This window comes from Apodemus sylvaticus, chromosome 23, assembly GCF_947179515.1.
Source record: "Apodemus sylvaticus chromosome 23, mApoSyl1.1, whole genome shotgun sequence".
NCBI lineage: Eukaryota > Metazoa > Chordata > Mammalia > Rodentia > Muridae > Apodemus > Apodemus sylvaticus.
The window spans coordinates 46,673,777-46,691,734 of NC_067494.1; the positions used below are offsets into that span (position 1 = coordinate 46,673,777).

The 17,958-nt window shown below is 50.4% G+C and overlaps 1 pseudogene; it reads left to right on the forward strand.

The window, feature by feature from the left end:
- The first annotated feature begins 8,316 nt into the window (after window positions 1-8,316).
- On the forward strand, window positions 8,317-14,606 carry LOC127673736 (glutathione S-transferase P-like; annotated as a pseudogene).
- The last annotated feature ends 3,352 nt before the right edge of the window (window positions 14,607-17,958 follow it).

The window sequence follows — 17,958 nt, forward strand, 5'->3', positions numbered from 1 at the left end:
TTTCCTAGTTCTAGCAGAAAAAGCCTCTGGCTTTTCTTCTGTCCTGAGAAATGAGCTAGCCATTGAGGACAGAAAATTCTTTTTTAAATTTACTTTTAATTTTATACACACACACACACACACACACACGCACACACACACACACGCGCGCGCGCGCGCACACACACACACACACACACACACACACACACACGCGCGCGCGCGCGCGCGCACGCGTACATATGGGGTGGGGGTATATGCACGTGGGTATGCAGGTACCCTTGGCGTCCATAAGAGGGCGCTAGAGTTACAGGCAGCCTGACAATGTTGCTAAGAACTATTCTGGGGCTACATTGTATCTCCAGGTCCCAGACTGCTTAAATGGCTCAGTCAGCAAAGTCGTTGCCTCCTGAGCTTGAAAGCCTGACTTTGGACCCCTAACACCTATGTAAAAATCTGGGTGCGGCAGTGCATGTCTGCAAACCCCGTGCTGAGAAGGTAGAGAGACAGGGTTCCCAGAGCTTGCTGTCCTGCGGTCCTAGCAGCTTAATTAGTAAGTCAAGGCTCAGTGTAAGTACTGGCTTTAAAAGTAAGGTGGAGAGTGTGAGGGCAAGACAGACACGGCCCTGTGACATGGCAGGATTACTGTGTGCACATGAACACATACGGGCTCATACATTCCACCAGAACAATTTGTTCTTAGCCAGATTTGAGCCAAAACGCCTGCATATTTCTCCCATTCCCCCATCTCTGACAGGTGGGTCAGGCTCTCTATATGCCGTTAGCGCCCAGAGCCTTCTCGGGATCCTTGGTCTACCAGCCTGTGACTGTGCCCATCACAGGTGATCCGGAAAGCAGGTAACTCTCTCACACGTCTCAGCTGCCAGGCAGCCAGGATTTAATCTCAGGCTGACCGCAAAACCACAAGAGAATTGAGATGTGGAAAGAAGAGGACGAGGCTGCCTGGGTCACGTGGCCAGATCCGCTCGCAGAGATCTGCACACACTGTCGTCTCTGGTAAATGGCTAGCTGTAACGTCGCACAGTCTGAGAGCCACTCCAGAGAACAGGTCACCTTGGGGTAGAAGGGAGGTGAAACACACCTTCAGACTCTGCACATTCCAAGGCCGATGAGCCACCCGCCAGACACTCCCGGAAGTCGGAAGTCGGCTGGAAGGTCCCCAGCGCCTCCAGGCAGGCATGTGAAAAGAGGCCCCTAGGCAAAGCCACGGGGCAAAGCCTTGGGGCAGAGGAAGGAGGAAGCTTGGGAACCGAAGGGAGGGTAAACCCGGAGGAGCAGAAGTGAGAGGGAGCTTGTGGGAGGGAGGGGAGAGGTCTGAGGAAGAATGGGTGGGGTGGTACCGATAGGAGCCAGAGCTTGACCGCGCCTTTTGGGAAGCCCAGCACTGTGGCTGAGACAAGTCACTCTGCATCCCTGTTCCCACACTCGGCTCCCTAGCCACTAGAATCCTCTGCTGCTGTGAGGTTAAAGGAGAAACCTGCTGGGACCTGGCCTAAGATAGCCACACTCAGGAGGCTGTGTGCCCTGCGTGCAGGAAAGGTGTTGCCCAAATACAAGTTCTTTCTGCTCCCGCCCCTGCTATAAGGGCTCCCTGCAGAGTCTCAGACCCTCACCCCAGCCTCCAGACTGCCGTCCTGCTCCCCACTCTCTCTCTTACCTTGGATCACAGTCCAGCCTATACTCTGTCCTTGAGCTGTGTTGCGTTCCGAACACAGATACTGGGCTCTGAACTTGCCCCCCGAGCAGTGAAAGACGGGCGGAGGCTCTGAACTGTGACGTCACCTCCATTCCCACACAGCCAACTCAGCCCCCGGGTCTGTCCTGTACCTCAGAGGTGGAGAGCCTCCATTAGGTCTCCTTGTGGTTCTTTCTCCCCCCCCTTCTTCTTCTTCTTCTCCAACTACCTCCATGCTAATCGGGGACAACCTCACTCCACTGACAAAACCAGTTTTATTCATACTTTTATCTGTCCCCCACCCTGGGATTTCCCCCCCCTAGGTTGCAGGGGTGGATCTGGTTGGTCTCACCACAGCATTGATGACCATCACACCAGACACTGTGAGGATTGGTTAATTAGGGCAGGCCAGCCCACCCCAGGGAGGGGCTGCCTGTACTACTTACAAGCTGTCCCCTTCAGGCCCTCTGCCAGGCCCTCTGCCCGCAGGGGGTCATATCCCATGACTAGGAATTAGGCTGGCGCAGCCAAGGATCCCACCCTGGATCGGCTTAGAAGTAAGGGCAGGCTTGGGCCAAAGCTCCCACTGGGGCAGCCTAGGGAAGGACAGAAAGCCTGCCCAGCCACCGGCCCTGAGCCTTTGTTAAAAGTTGTTTCTGCGGGGTCAGGCCACACCTGCCCTGCACTTCCTTTTTCCTGCAGGGTGAGGTGATCCATTTCCTCTTTAGGTTAAAGCCAGCTTGAGTCAGAGTTTCTGCCTCTCTAGCTGGGAGCACCACCTATTTCCTCCCATTCAGCACAGACCTAGGATCACACAGTTGAGTGTGATGCAGCCAGACGATGCCTGGGGTCAGCGACCTTGCGACCTTGCAGGCCAGAGGGCCAGGTCTTCAAGGGACAGAGCCCTAGAAGGCATCTTAGAGTTCTGATCGCAATGTTCCACTTGCAGATCCTGGGTGCAGACAGATGCTGTGCTTTGGGCCTATTACATTTTAAGTCTGTGATTATATGCCCCCCCCCCCCAACTCGCACGCTCCTAACACTGAGATTAGGAGGTTGAAAAAGGGCTATGTCAAAATACAACCTGTCTACCCTTCGGATAGCCTATCCAGGTAGGCCAAAGAGTAAAGTCAAAACGTTAACGTTTACAAGAAGCTCTCCCTCCCTCTCTCTCTCTCTCTCTTGCTCGGAGAGAAAGAGAAACAAGCAAAATGACCTCTGATCCTGCCCCCTCAGGCTGGCCACAAGGTCGCAGCACCAGGTTCGAGATGAAAGCTACGATCCTCAAATCTCAAATCCAACAAAATCTTGTTGTAAGTAAAGACCGGGCTTGTGCGTTGAAAGCTTTATTCTCACTCTTTGGTCAGCAAGCCTCGGTTCAAAGCCATCGCGTTAAATGCAGAATTTATGAAGGGTGGTACTTCTTTTAGGAAAGGTTTGCTATGGCAGGCAAAAGCCCAAGGATAAAGATGCCGGCCAAGACCACTGGACCCTTAGAATACATGTAAGAGTGGGCTTCCGAGCCTGGTTATGGGGCGAAGGCTTAGTGAAGCGAAGTGAAAGTGGGAAAAGCACCCAGGAATCAGAACTGCATAGCGGAGCAGGAGCCCGAGAAACAACCGAGTCTTTTTGGGAGCAACCTCGCTGCCTAAACCTTCCTTCCAGAAACCCAAAGTGCCAGAGAGATGATGACTCAGGGGTAAGAGCAACTGCTGCTCCTGCCAAGGATTGGGCTTCACCCACACGGCAGCTCACAACCATCTCTAACTCTAGTTCCAGAGGACCCGAAGCCATCTTCTGGCCTCTGAGACCACTAGGCACCTATGTGGCACATAGACCTACAAGCAGGCAAAAGGCCCATATCCGTAAAAAAAAAAACAAAACAAGTATGTTTCAAAACCAAGAGCTAATAATCATTTTGAAAAACTTAAGTATACACTGTAGCATGATTGAAAATAAGATGTTGTCTTGTCAAATCCAGAGATCACAACCACAGAGACTCCTCTGTGCAGTTAGAGAATCAGCTAATGCCCGGTTACCATGGAGAACAACAGGAAAAAGAAGCATGGTGCAGAAAAACTCCTCAGCTGGGAGACTTGTTCTGCTCCAACTGCGCAGTTTCCAAACTCTGGTAATTTTTTTCTATCACCATCATCTCCTTTGTACTTTAAAAAAAAAACTACATATTGGATTACTTGCTTTAAAAGTTGACATTTTTGTTTGTTTGTTTGTTTGTTTGTTTGTTGCTTGGTTTCTTTTAGACTCCATTGTAGCCCTGGCCTGGAACTTGCTTCTGTCTCCCAAAAGCTGACTAAAGTGCTGGACACTACTGCCTAGCCCTGACTCATTTTTTTAACTGCAAAACAAAAGTTCGCTTACACACACACACACACACACGTACAGGCACACATATATACACACAGGCACACATACATACACACACACACGTACATAACACATACACACTCACAAGAGGGAGGGATAGAGGGAGAGAGGAGAGAGAGAATCCTTTATCTTAAGTATAGTTTCCAAACAGTCCGCAGTACAATTTCTTTTTTTACACATATGAAAATACCCCCTCCTAAAGTTATTTCTGAGCACGTCGTGGATATAAACATAACCAACCTCCCCCCACCCCCGCATTCTGTAAAAATTTAGCCAGTGTCATTTATTTTCATTCTAGTTATAGTAGATCAAAAGGAACACGAACAGTTTTTGCAATCTTGTGGTTTTGAAGTTTAAAGTTTTAACAGTCAGACCCACCATCAACCATTAAGAAGAATTACGCACTAAGAAGGTACAGCAACCTTTGTATAAACCAAGAACAAGGGCCTGGTGGGTGCTTCCATCAGTGAAGGGCTTGCGGCCCTAAGGTGAGGACTCTCGGATCCATAACACATCCCCAACACTGGAGCACATCCCCAACACTGGAGCACATCCCCAACACTGGAGCACATCCCCAACACTGGAGCACATCCCCAACACTGGAGCACATCCCCAACACTGGAGCACATCCCCAACACTGGAGCACGTCTAACACTGGAACACATGTCTAACACTGGAGCACATCCCCAACACTGGAGCACATCCCCAACACTGGAGCACATCCCCAACACTGGAGCACATCCCCAACACTGGAGCACATTCCCAACACTGGAGCACATCCCCAATACTGGAGCACATGCCTAACACTGGAGCACATCCCCAACACTGGAGCACATCCCTGACACTGGAGCACATGCCTAACACTGGAGCACATCCCTGACACTGGAGCACATCCCCAACACTGGAGCACATCCCCAACACTGGAGCACATTCCCAACACTGGAGCACATCCCCAATACTGGAGCACATGCCTAACACTGGAGCACATCCCCAACACTGGAGCACATCCCTGACACTGGAGCACATGCCTAACACTGGAGCACATCCCTGACACTGGAGCACATGCCTAACACTGGAGCACATCCCTGACACTGGAGCACATGCCTAACACTGGAGCATATCCCCAGCACTGGAACACATCCCTAACACTGGAGCACATCCCGGACACTGGAGCACATGCCTAACCCTGGAGCACATCCCCAACACTGGAGCACATCCTTAACACTGGAGCACATGCCTAACACTGGAGCACATCCCTAACCCTGGAGCACACCCCTAACCCTGGAGCACATCCCTAACCCTGGAGCACATCCCCAACACTGTAGTACATCCCCAATACTGGAGCATATGCCTAACATTGGAGCACATGCCTAACACTGGAGCACCTAACAAACACTGCCTTACAGACCTGACACTGCAGCACACTCCTAACAAACACTGCATGACAGACCTGACACTGCAGCACACTCCTAACAAACACTGCATGACAGACCTGACACTGCAGCACACACCTATAACCACAGTAGTGGGGAGACAGGGCCGGGAAGAGCCCTAGAGATCTTTAGCCAGCCATTCTAACTACATAGTTGAGTTGCAGGTTCAGTGAGAGACTGTGCCTGAAAAACCAGGCAGAAGGGCTACGCGTGGTACTGTACACCTTTGATCCCAGCACTTAGGAAGCAGAGGCAGGTGGATCTCTTGTGAGTTTGAAGCCAATACAGTCTACATAGTTCCTGGTTCTCCACAGCTACACAGTGTGGCCTTGACTCTAAATAAATAAATAAGTAATCAAACAAACCAACAAATAAATAAGTCAGAGAGTAATCAAAGCTACTTAACCATGGACCTCTGGCCTCAACTCACACATGTATGCACATGTACAAAGACTCACAAAGTCTCAACAAACAAAAGATAGTAATCTCAGTGTCACAATTAGCTTCAACTGTCAACTTGACGCACTAGGGAACATCAATCAAGGAATTGCCTTTATCAGATTAACCTATAGGCATATCTGGGCGGGATTTTCTTGACTGCTACTTGATATGGGAGTGCCCAGCTCACTGTGGGCGGGACCATCCCTAGGCAGGTAGGCCTGGGCTTTATAGGAAAGACAGTTTAGAAGCAAGCCAGTAAGCAGCACTCCTCCATGGTCTCTGCCTCCAGGCTCCTGTCCTGATCTCCTGCTCTGGCTTCTCTTGATGGGAGAATTCAACCCTTTTGTCTGCATGGGTCATCTTTATCTCAGTAACAGAAAGCAAACTAGAACAGTTGTTAGTTTCCTTCTGTTCCTGCCAGCATCCATGGGGTGAGCGATGCCCAGACCTTGTTCAGAGTGAATGGAGGCAAGGCCCCGCCCACAGCACTAGTCCCTCCCCCTCCTCTCATTACAGACCCCATGTCTCTCCTGGGGCCCTCAGTGAGTTGCCCTTACCACGGTATTCTCATTACAGAAATTCTCTTCCTCTTTTGTCAATCCACAGAGGCCTAGAATAGCTCCAGTGACGTTCCTCATCACAATGTCCTCAAAGCCACGAGGCAGAGGTGGATGGGGAACCATCAAACCAGGTGTAGGCTCGCTCCTTTCTTATTCACTAGCGTTGCAATCCTGACACGGAGGACTGTTCACTGTCTCAGGCAGAGGCAGAGCGCACCTCCCAAGTCTGAACTATAGATTCAGTTTCCCAGTGGCTGGCTCAGGACGATGGGAGAAAGACCCTGGACGTGTGACTGGCAGAAGGAGGGCTTCAAAGCCAGCAGGCACATGCTGTAGATCGGCAGCATGCCCTAGCTGCAGCAGGCGCTGGCCCTAAACTGACTTAAGCAGTAGGAAGGCATGACTTCCGTAAATAACCAAGAGCAAGCCATGTGAATCCCAAAGGAAGGGGGTTTGGGTGTTTCAAGGCATCCTCTGGCTCTTAGGCCTCTCAGTGATGTGACTGGCATATCAAAGAGGACAATGCCCAGAGGACCAGAGCACACCTCCCCTTGAACAACCTTCTTAAGGACCAGGCTTTCCCAGGTCTGTCATATGCAAAGTGTGCCCAGGATGTGCCAGAGCCTAAGAGGAAGTAAGTTACTTGTAACGGGTAAGATCTGCGCCTGCGTGTAGCATCAGAGTCCCCTCCATTACCCAAGTACTCTCTCCATTCAAAGCCGAGGACAGCCCCTGCTCTAAGTGTCCACTCCCACCCAGTGTTCAAGTCCAGAGATGTGAGTGAGGTCCAACTCCCCTTTACCCAGTGGGAACCTTGATGCTTTCATGAGACAGCCACAAAGCCTCAGTGTGCGAGCCTTGCTGAGCCATCCCTTCATCTGGAACAAACCGCAGGCCTAAGAGGACTCGGGAAGGCTTGCAAGAGCCGCCAGACAGAGCAGGCTAGTTTAGATCTAGGAGCCTCCCCAGGGCTCCATCACAGGCCTGCCAGAGAACACCCGACCTGGAAAGTAAAAGCCCTGTGGTCTACCATGCCACTGAGGTTTTATGGTTGTTTCATGTGTGAAACCTGGACAGGCTCTATGGACACACACCATGGACATGCTCTGTGGGCATACACTGTAGACACGCACTGTGGACAGGCTCTGTGGACAGGCTCTATGGACACACACCATGGACACTCAGTGGACACACACCGTGGACGTGCTCTGTGGACATACACTGTAGACACGCACTGTGAACAGGCTCTGTGGACAGGCTCTGTGGACACACACCATGGACACACTCTATGGATATGCTCTGTGGCTATGCTCCATGGTGCCCATGTTGTGTGGACATGCCCCCATGGACACACTATGGACACACTCTGTGGGCGTAGTTCAAAGCTATGAGCCACTGCTATGCTCCGTAGGAATGCTTCGTGGACTTAATCCGTGGCCACACTGTGTAGCTCTGTGGGCATGCTTCACTGCCTATGTTCCAAGGCTATACCCATACTGCGGGAAAGTGTGAGTTGTGTAAGATCTCACAGGCCTCCATCAGAAGAGGCACCCCACATCCTACTGCAAGCAAATCAAGACACTGGGACCCGGAAGTAGAAAGAAAGAGCCATGATACACAAAACTTCATTACAAAGATCAGATCATATCCTGGAGCCACATCCTTCAGTTTCCATGACAACCATGACAAGCGTGTGACCAGCTATGAATAACAAACCCAAGGAGAAGATAGAAGAGAGTGACCCTGGAGTCTCATTATTCCTCCCAAGTCACCAAGACAGATGCTAGCCCCATACATCTCCTCTCTGCACTGCCTCGGTACCATGGCTCCTGGGTCCCTGACTGGAGATACAGTTGGGGAGTCAAGGGCACTGCCTGGCAGCACCCTTTGCAATGGTTTTGGAATAGGAGGCAAGTGGTTCACAGTACAGTGAGCACATTCTGCCAACAGCCATCTAGGACGTGCTGTATCCCTTCCAGGGAAGGAACAGTAGAGGCTTAAGGCCTGAAATGCAGGGTGGGATTGCATACGCATCCTTCAAGAGGGACTTCTAAATGGCCGCAGCACAACACAGAAGCTGCAGGCAGGGTGGGCTTGTCCCCAGTGCGGTTGGCTGCCACAGTGACTTTGAACCTTCAGGGAGCTGGTGGGGACCTTTCTGAAGCCATCTGTGTACTGGCGTAAGTCCCAGAACCTCAACACCTGGTCCCAACAGGGCCTTCTGGAGCTGGTGTTCTCAGGTACTGCGTGTGCTGTATGGACTCGCTATTTCTTTCCTTCTGGGACAACAAAGTCTGCACTTTTCCTTGGCCCGGGTCCAAGAACGGATTAAGTCAGAGAGTAACTGGCACTTGCCCAGTAGTGTTTGAATGGCTGTCATGTCTTCTACCATCCCATGGGGACTCTACCTCCCTGCAGGACGTCTGCCACAGACAGGGCACTTGCATGCACAGCCAGAAATCTCCCAGACGTCCGTCAGTCACAATCTTTGTGCCACAATCGGGAAAGGAGAGTCAACAGGGGTAAATCTGTATCATTTGCCTTCTCCCATAAATCATCCTTGGAACATGCACCCCACCCCCACATACACATAAATAAATATTTTTACAATAATGTTTTTGTTTTTAAAGACAGCGTTTCTGTATGTAACAGTCCTAGCTGTCCTGGAACTCACTTTGTAGGTGAAGCTGCCCTTGAACTCACAGAGATCTGTCTGCCTCTGCCTCCCAAGTGCTGGGGTTAAGGACCTATGTGCCACCACTGCCCAGCTTTAAAATAATTTTTGAATCATTATTTTTTATTGAATATATTCTTCATTTACAGTTCAAATGTTATACCCCTTCCTGGTTTCCCCCCTCCCCGAAAACCCTCAACCCATCCTCCCACCCCCTGCCTCCAAGAATATGCCCCTCCACCCAACCCACTCCCACGGCCCCCTTGGATTTCCCCACGCTGGGGCCTCTATTGAGCCTGCACAGGACCAAGGAGCTCTCCTCCCACTAATACCTGACAAGGCCTTCCTCTGCCACTCTTTTGACTAGAAGCATGCGTACCCCTGGCTGATGGTTTAGTTTCTGGGAGCCTTGGGGCATCTGGTTGGCCAATATCGTTGTTCTTCCCATGAGGCTGGAGACCCCTTCAACTCCTCCAGTCCACCCTTCAACTCCTCCATTGGGGACCCCACACTCAGTCCAATGGTTGGCTGCTAGCATCTGCCTCTGTATGTGTAAGGCTCTGGCAGAGCCCCTCCGGGGACAGCCATAACAGGCTCCTTTCTGTATGCACTTCTTGTCATCCATAGTAGTTTTGGGGTTTGGTGACAGTTTATAGGATGAATCCCCAGGTAGGACAATCTCTGGGTGGCCTTTCCTTCAGTCTCTGCTCCACACTTTGTCTCCATAATTGCTCCTGTAATTATTTTGTCCCCTTTCTCAGAGGAACCAAAGCACCCCCACTTTGGTCTACCTTCTTCTTGAGCTTCCTGTGATCTGTCAATTGTAACATGTTAAAAATAATTTTTAAAAAAGGAAAATTCCAGGGGCTGGAGAGATGGCTCAGCGGTTAAGAGGACTGACTGCTCTTCCAGAGGTCCTGAGTTCGATTCCCAGCAACCACATGGTGGCTCACAACCATCCGTAATGAGATCTGACACCCTCTTCTTGTGTGTCTGAAGACAGCTACAGAGTACTTATTTATAATAAGTAAATCTTTGGGCCTAAACAAGCAGGGACTGAGTGAGCAGAGACTGAGCGAGCAGGGTTGACCAAAGGGAGCAGAGGTCCTAAATTCAATTCCCAGCAACCACACGAAGGCTCACAACCATCTATACAGCTACAGTGCACTTGTATACACAAAATAAATAAATAAATATTAAAAAAGAAAAAGAAAAAAAAGGAAAATTCCAGAGTGTGAGCTGAGACCCATCTGGGGCAAGAGTTGTATGTACGGCTTTGGAAGATGAAGAGACTTGAGCCAGCCTGGTTCCTTCGCAAATTCCAAGTGGTGGGCATGGCTAAGGACACCAGATAACCATGTGGCAAGTACTAGTTACTCAGAAGAAATCTCGGGCACCACATTCCTTAGATACTGGATCCCATTAAAGGCATTTCCCTGAAGTAATTAATCTAAGAGGCTGGCGTGACTTACCATTTCACAGAAAGGCAGGGTTTTAAAAAAAATGGTATATGTCCTTTGCACTAAAGGGGGCCGAGAAATGTGTGGGGAACAAAACAAAATTGAAAACAAAAGCAAACACGGTCACCTGCCGGAAGCGCAAACCAGGCCTGGGTCTCTGGGGCCGGCACCCACCTAGGGGGAGGACTCCAAGGGGAGGCAGTGGCCCAGACATATTCTTCCCCCCTCCCCCCAGCTCCAAGTTCATCTTCCTGAGCAGCCATCACTGGCCACCTGACCCCTGCATGAAGGAGTGGCTGAACTGCCCAGTAGAACTCCTCAAGTAGCTTACGTCTCAGAGCCTGCAACGAGCAGCCTAGAACAAGGCTGTCACACAAGTGTATTTCATGTAAGCTCTGTACGGCCTGGGGACCTTCCTTAGGAATGAGTCTCCAAAGAAGCAGTTAGCCCTGGCTGCCTGACAGTTGTGGGGATGGGGAGTGACTGGCGTTAGGAACTATTATACGCAGAGAGGTGTGGCTTCCGATAGTAAGCAAGGGTGTTGTAGGCCCTGTGTCAGGGTTCTGTCTGACTGTTCTGATCCGGGATCAGGCCTCTGTTATGACCTCCCATTTGACTCCACAGTCTGAGGTTTGGATCTGGGCTCCTCCATAGTCTCTTGTTTGGGTCTGGGATTCATGCTCTCAGATTTGGATCTGGGCTCCTCTGTGGTCTCAGGTTGGGGTCTAGGGTCCGTTCTCCTTGGTTTCGATCTGGGCTCTCTCATGCTCCTAGGTCAGGGTCCAGGCTCCTCAGTGTTTCAGGGTTTGGGTCTGGGCTCTGTGTCTATCTATACATTTGGATCTGGGTTTATCTTAGTCAGGGTTTCTATTCCTGCACAAACAGCATGACCAAGAAGCAAGTTGGGGAGGAAAGGGTTTATTCAGCTTACACTTCCATGTTGCAGTTCATCACTAAAGGAAGTCAGGACTGGAACTCAAGCAGGTCAGGAAGCAGGAGCTGATGCAGAGGCCATGGAGGGATGTTTCTTACTGGCTTGCTTCCCCTGGCTTTCTCAGCCTGCTCTCTTATAGAACACAAGACTACCAGCCCAGGGATGGCCCCGCCCACAAGGTGCCCTCCTCACTTGATCACTAGTTGAGAAAATGCCCCACAGCTGGATCTCATGGAGGCACTTCCCCAAATGAAGCTCCTTTCTCTGTGATAACTCCAGCCTGTGTCAAGTTGACACACAAAACCAGTCAGTACAGGGTTCATATTCTTTTGTTAGCCTAAAAATGGCTTAGTCAAGGATGCAGTTCATTTGGGATGTGATTCATATAAGAAGAGCTATATCTGCCGTTCTAGAGGCCTGGGGAATAAACTTTGCCAAACCTGAGCTACCTAGAGACCACAGGTAGCAGACTGGAGACACATTGTTGCTCTTTCTTACTGGTCCCCTCCCCCCTCCTGCCCAAACCTTCTGCCTGTTCTCTTAAGAGCCCTGGTGACTTCATAGAGAGAGCAAAGGACAGACTCCATCCAGACACAGCCGCTCACCCAGGTCTTCTCTCTCCGTGTCTGTGTTCACACGAAAGGCCAACACATGCCTTCCTTCACTGTTTCCACACTTTATTTATCAGGGGACTGCAGTTACTGATGCAATATAAGAAGAAATTCCTTTAATAATAATAAAAAATGTCTTTTGGCCTAGGCATAGTGGTTGTGGAGGTTTGAATGTTTGCCCCAGGGTGTGGCACCATTAGGAGGTGTGGCCTTGTTGCAGTAGGTGTGGCCTTGTTGGAGGAAGTATGTCACTGTGGGAGTGGGCTTTGAGATGCCCTCCTCCTAGATACCTGGAGGCAGTCGGCTCCTGGCTTCCTCTGGATGAAGATGTAGAACTCTCTGCTCCTCCTGCACCATGCCTGCCTGGATGCTGCCATGCTCCCGCCTTGATGATAGTGGACTGAACCTCTGAACCTGAAGCCCGCCCCAATTAAATGTTGTCCTTATAAGAGTTGCCTTGGTCATGGTGTCTCTTCAGAGAGAAATGAAACCTTCACAGTCTCAGACGAGCCAGGGCTGCACAGTGAGACTATCTCAAAAACAAATGGGGTGAGGGGAATCCTCCGTTTTAAGCAGAAGCCGGTCATTACAGCAACGGACTTTAATCAGGAAAGTGATCGTCTGGCTAAATTGCAGGGTGTAGAACAAAACAGAAGGAGGATGTGGGTGATGCAGTCTTGATTTGCGATTCCCCCCCACCCCCACCCCCACCCCGACTGCCTTCTCCCTTTCTGCTCTCATATTTTTCAGAACTTGCTCCAGAAGATACCTACATAGAAAAAGAAATACATGGTATGCTAGTATGCTAATCCTTCATTCTTTCCTCATAGTATAATAATTCTTCATTACTCTATTATAATGTACACACACACACACACACACACACACACACACTCAGTCCAGGTTCTGCACTTAGCAGTGTAGACATCATCACAGCCATCCATTGGTCATCAACCAACCAATCCAATGCATAATAAGCTTCAGTGTGGAAAATGTCACACAGGGGATGTGGCCCACGATGACATGGGAGAGGGACAGGGCACAGAGACAGACACATTGTACCTCACTCAGTCACAGGTTCAGGTCTGTGCTGCTAACAGCCATTCCTGTCCCCACTAGATAATTCCAAATCCCCTGGGTCCCAGAGCAGCAGTATGCCCTTCTGTGAGGCGTTGAGCTGTAAGACACAGTCGGGTGAGACTTCCAAGACTTGTTTAAAGGAGGAAGGAGTGTAACTAAGAGGCTGCAGACACCATGAGGAGATGTGGGGGCCGGGAGCTGTGTGCTGGGGACTCTGGGCCTGAAAGAAAGCAGTCCGGTTTCTTGTCAAAGACGTATGTCTGGTATATGGGCTTTGCAAGCCTTGAGGGACAGCTGGAGCCCCGTGGTAGGTGATTCTTAAACAAGATGGCAATCTGCCTTCTTCTAGGCCCTTCTAGAATTTATGTATATGCTGAATAATTTAGCCAAAAGCCAGCTCCAGGAGTATTTACTGATTTCTGGCTAGCTGTGTGATGGATTACTGCCCAGTTACCTCAGGATCCCAACCCCAGGCACAGAAAAGAACGTAATTCACTGCTGAACCTTGGCGGGATACAACGGGAGAGGGTGAGGTCTGGGTGGGACGAGCCTCCCCCCCCCCCCGCCCCCTTTTCTGTGTGCATGGTCATGATGTCATGCTCAGAGAGAAACTGAGTCCCGCACTTCTCCCTCCACTCAGCACTGAGTCCGAACTTACGTCTTCGCTGCAGCCAAGTCTGCTTACCAGTTGGGGGGTGGTGGTGTGAGGCCGTGCGCATGCTGCTGGCTGACCAGGGCCAGAGCTGGAAGGAAGAGGTGGTTACCATAGATACCCGGATGTAAGGCTTGCTCAAGCCCACTTGTCTGCACAGGCAACTCCCCAAATTCGAGGATGGAGACCTTACCCTTTACCAATCTAATGCCATCTTGAGGCACCTTGGCCACTCTTTTGGGCTTTATGGAAAAGACCTGGGAGGCTGCCCAGGTGGATATGGTAAGTAATGGGGCAGAGAACCTTCGCTGCAAATATGGTACCCTGCTCTACACCAAATGTAAGAATGGTGAGGATGACTATGTGAAGGCCCTGCCTGGGCACCTGAAGCCTTTTGAGACCCTGCTGTCCCAGGATCAGGGAGGCAAAGCTTTCCTCGTGGGTGGGTGACCACGTCTCCTTTGCCGATTACAACTTGCTGGACCTGCTGCTAACCCATTGCGTCCTGGCCCCTGGCTGCCTGGACTGCTTTCCCCTGCTCTCTGCCCCTGAGGTTCGCCTCAGCGGCTCACCTCAGTGCCCGGCCCAAGATCAAGGCCTTTCTGTCCTCCCCAGGCCATGAGAACCGTCCCATTGATGGCAAACAGCAGTGGGCCGAAGAGACAAGATCTTCTTGTCCTCCTTTCCCCAGCATTAAGTAAGTTTGTAAGACAGAGAGAGAGAGAGAGAGAGAGAGAGAGAGAGAGAGATCATCAGCTAAAGCCCCACTCCCAAAACAATTAGGATGAGGTTTGAGCCCACTGATAAATGGTTCCCAGTAGTGCCACCCGCCCTACCTTGTCACCAGATGCCACAGAACCCACAGCCCTTTGGTTACCAGTTTCTCTGAAAAAGAACAGTACTGGGTGTGATTTTTCTGGAAAAGGCATAAAGGTCTACTCCGGTTAACTCCCTCCTGCTGTTGCATAGGCTGATGGCGGCTGCAGCTGCCTCCAGGGGGAACCATAAAACAGTCCCCGTTCTGTGTTTCTCTGCGGCCTGAGGGTCAGCAGGTGACAGGCTGACTAGGCCCTCCTCCCTCTGTCCTCAAGTCTTATCCCCTAGGAGGACAGGAGCTCTATTGGTCCCTGCATCCTCAGGGGGACTAGCAGGAGGTCACCCCCAGCTTCTGCAGTTCTCATGCAGGGATGTGGCAGTGGGAGGGGCAGGAAGTCTTTCTCCGCTCCAGTCCAGACAAGAGGCAAAGGGGACAAAGGGGGCCATGGCTCCTGGGTGCCCCGGCCCCCTCTTCTCTTGAGAAGACCTGTTTCTCACTATCATTGTCTCTGCAGCCTGTGGTTCCTTCCACCCCGCCCATTCTAGCCTCCAGCTTGGTCTCTGTGGCAAACTCTTCTAAAGACAAGTCATTTTGTCCTTGAGTGGCCACACCTGGTCATCCAGTGTTCTCCTTAAGAGTCAGCTCAGGAAGCCTCTAATTCCTGTGTCTAGCGTTGCCACCTCCTAGGGGACACCTGGGTTTTGTCGATTCCCAGAGCTCCTTTCCAAATGTAATGACGACCTTCTCTACGTCCTCTTGGACGGGCCGGGAGCTGTGTGCTGGGGACTCTGGGCCTGAAAGAAAGAAAGGACCTGAGCCCTGGAGGCAGAGCAGTCAGCTGCCTGACCTGCAGCTTGTTTTTATGCTGGAGACATACTTCAGAAGTGTCTGGTAGGCCTGGTGAGATGGCTCAGCGGGTAAGAGCACTGACTGCTCTTCCAAAGGTCCCAAGTTCAAATCCCAGCAACCACATGGTGGCTCACAACCATCCGTAATGGGATCTGACACCCTCTTCTGGTGTGTCTTAAGACAGCTACAGTGTGCTTACATATAATAAATAAATAAGTCTTTGGGCCTGAGCGAGCAGGACCGGGACCGAGACCGGAACCAGTGGAGGTCCTGAGTTCAGTTCCCAGCAACCACATGATGGCTCACATCTGTACAACTACAGTGTATTCATATACATAAAATAAATAAATAAATTAAAAAAAAAAGAAGTCAGGGGCATGCCTTTAATCCCAGCACTTGGAGGCAGAGGCAGGCAGATTTCTGAGTTCGAGGCCAGCCTGGTCTACAAAGTGAGTTTTAGGACAGCCAGGGCTACACAGAGAAACCCTGTCTAGAGGGGGAGGGGAGTGTCTGGTATACGGGCTTTGCAACCCTTGAGGGACAGCCAGAGCCCCGTAGTAGATAACTCCTGAATATGATGACAATTTGCCTTTTTCCAGGCCCTTCCAGAGTTTAATGCGTGTGCTGAATAGTTTATATGTAAGTCCCATGAGTATTTACTGTTTTCTGGCTAGCCGTGTGATAGATTACTGCCCCTTGGGCTGTCCTCTCCCCAAGCCTGCAGAAGATGGGCAAATCGAAAATGAGGTCACCGGTGATGCTGTAGAATTCCCTTTGAACCCAAGGAAAGGACAAAGATGAATAGACCCATGCAGCAGTAGGACCTGAGTGTCGCAGGACCCTGTGGCTTTCCCTGGGAGAGCTTGCAGCTCCACCTGAGACGCTCCCGCTCCCAAGCCCCACGCTGCCTGTGAAGCCGGTCCACAGCCTCCTAGGCCCGGTGCTTGGGACCACTCGAGGGACCAGAGGTTCGGAGCAGAGACAGATCCGCCGCAGGCCCCCACCATTTGCCCTGCAGCCCTCCCCCAGGTCAAGAGGCTTCCCGTGGGAGGGAAATAACAGGTCAATCCAAGGAGGATGTTTAAAGAATGCAATCAACAAACACAGATCGGGACAGCCTGATGCAGTATTGTTGTCTGAGCCTTCCAAGAAACATGGGGTAATCTGATTCAGTTCCGATTCCAGACAAGCACTGTTCGAAGGTATCCTTAAGGGATGTCCTGTTTTGTTTTGTTTTGGTCTGTTTTTGTTTTGTTTTGTTGTAAAGTATGTCTGCCTGGCTTATCCTAGATCCATCTATGCCTAAACCAGCTCCAGGAAAGAGCTGGGATCTGGGCATCCTATCGAGTCCTCTGGAGAGAGTCCACTCCGCCAACCCAGAAGGCTGCAATCGCTGTGCTTAGACAGCAGAAAGGCAGTTCTACTACCGTGCAGCCTCGGAGGGGGGGGCTGCTGCCACGCCTTCTTTCTTACAGAACCTCCAAGTCCTGGATTGTTTCTGTGACTTCCCTGAGCTGCAGTTCAGGGCTGACCCCTCGCCCTGCTGGAAAAAAAACAAGGTGACCCCTGCCTGCAGCTGGGACCTCAGGGTCTTCAGCCTGCATGGCTCAGGATTTCCCACGGCTTGCTCTGGAGAGAGTATTCTCAACACCTGCTTCTCTTGGCCTCACCTGCAGGTTACAGGATAACACTCAGGTGCTGGCCTGCTAGTCAAAGCTAGACACCGATTTGGGCTTCTGTGTGCATGTGCTCATACTTTACATTGTAGTGGAACAACAACAACAACTAATAATAATAATAATAATAATAATATTTCTTTCTGAGACAGGGCCTTACTGTGTATCCCTGGCTAGCCTAGAACTCACTATTTAGAGTAGGATAGCCTTAGACTTACAGAGATCCACCTGGTGAGATCTCAGGGTAAAGGCCTAAGTCACCAGGCCCAGCCAAAATTTTATTAAGAAAAAATTTAGATATCAAAATCACCATCAAATATATCAGTCTTCCACGTCTTCACTTTCATGAGGTGTGCGTTTTGCTTTAAAAAAAAAAAAACAAAAAAACAAAAAAACAACTTTTCTAGCTGGACAGTGGCGGCATACTTTTAATCCCAGCACATGGGAGGCAGAGACAGATGGATCTCCGAGGCCAGTCTGGTCTACAGAATGAGTTCCAGGATAGCCAGGGCTACACAGAAAAACCCTGGTCCCAGAAAAACCTAAAACCAAACAAGTAAAATAAATAAATAAATAAATAAATAAATAAATAAAAATAAAAAATGAAAACCATTTCTTATCTTGAAAATTAAAATATAACTTCAGGTGTTAACTCTGAATGTCTGTAATAATGGATTTTATTTTTTCCAGGCCTCTTCAAAATGTATTTGT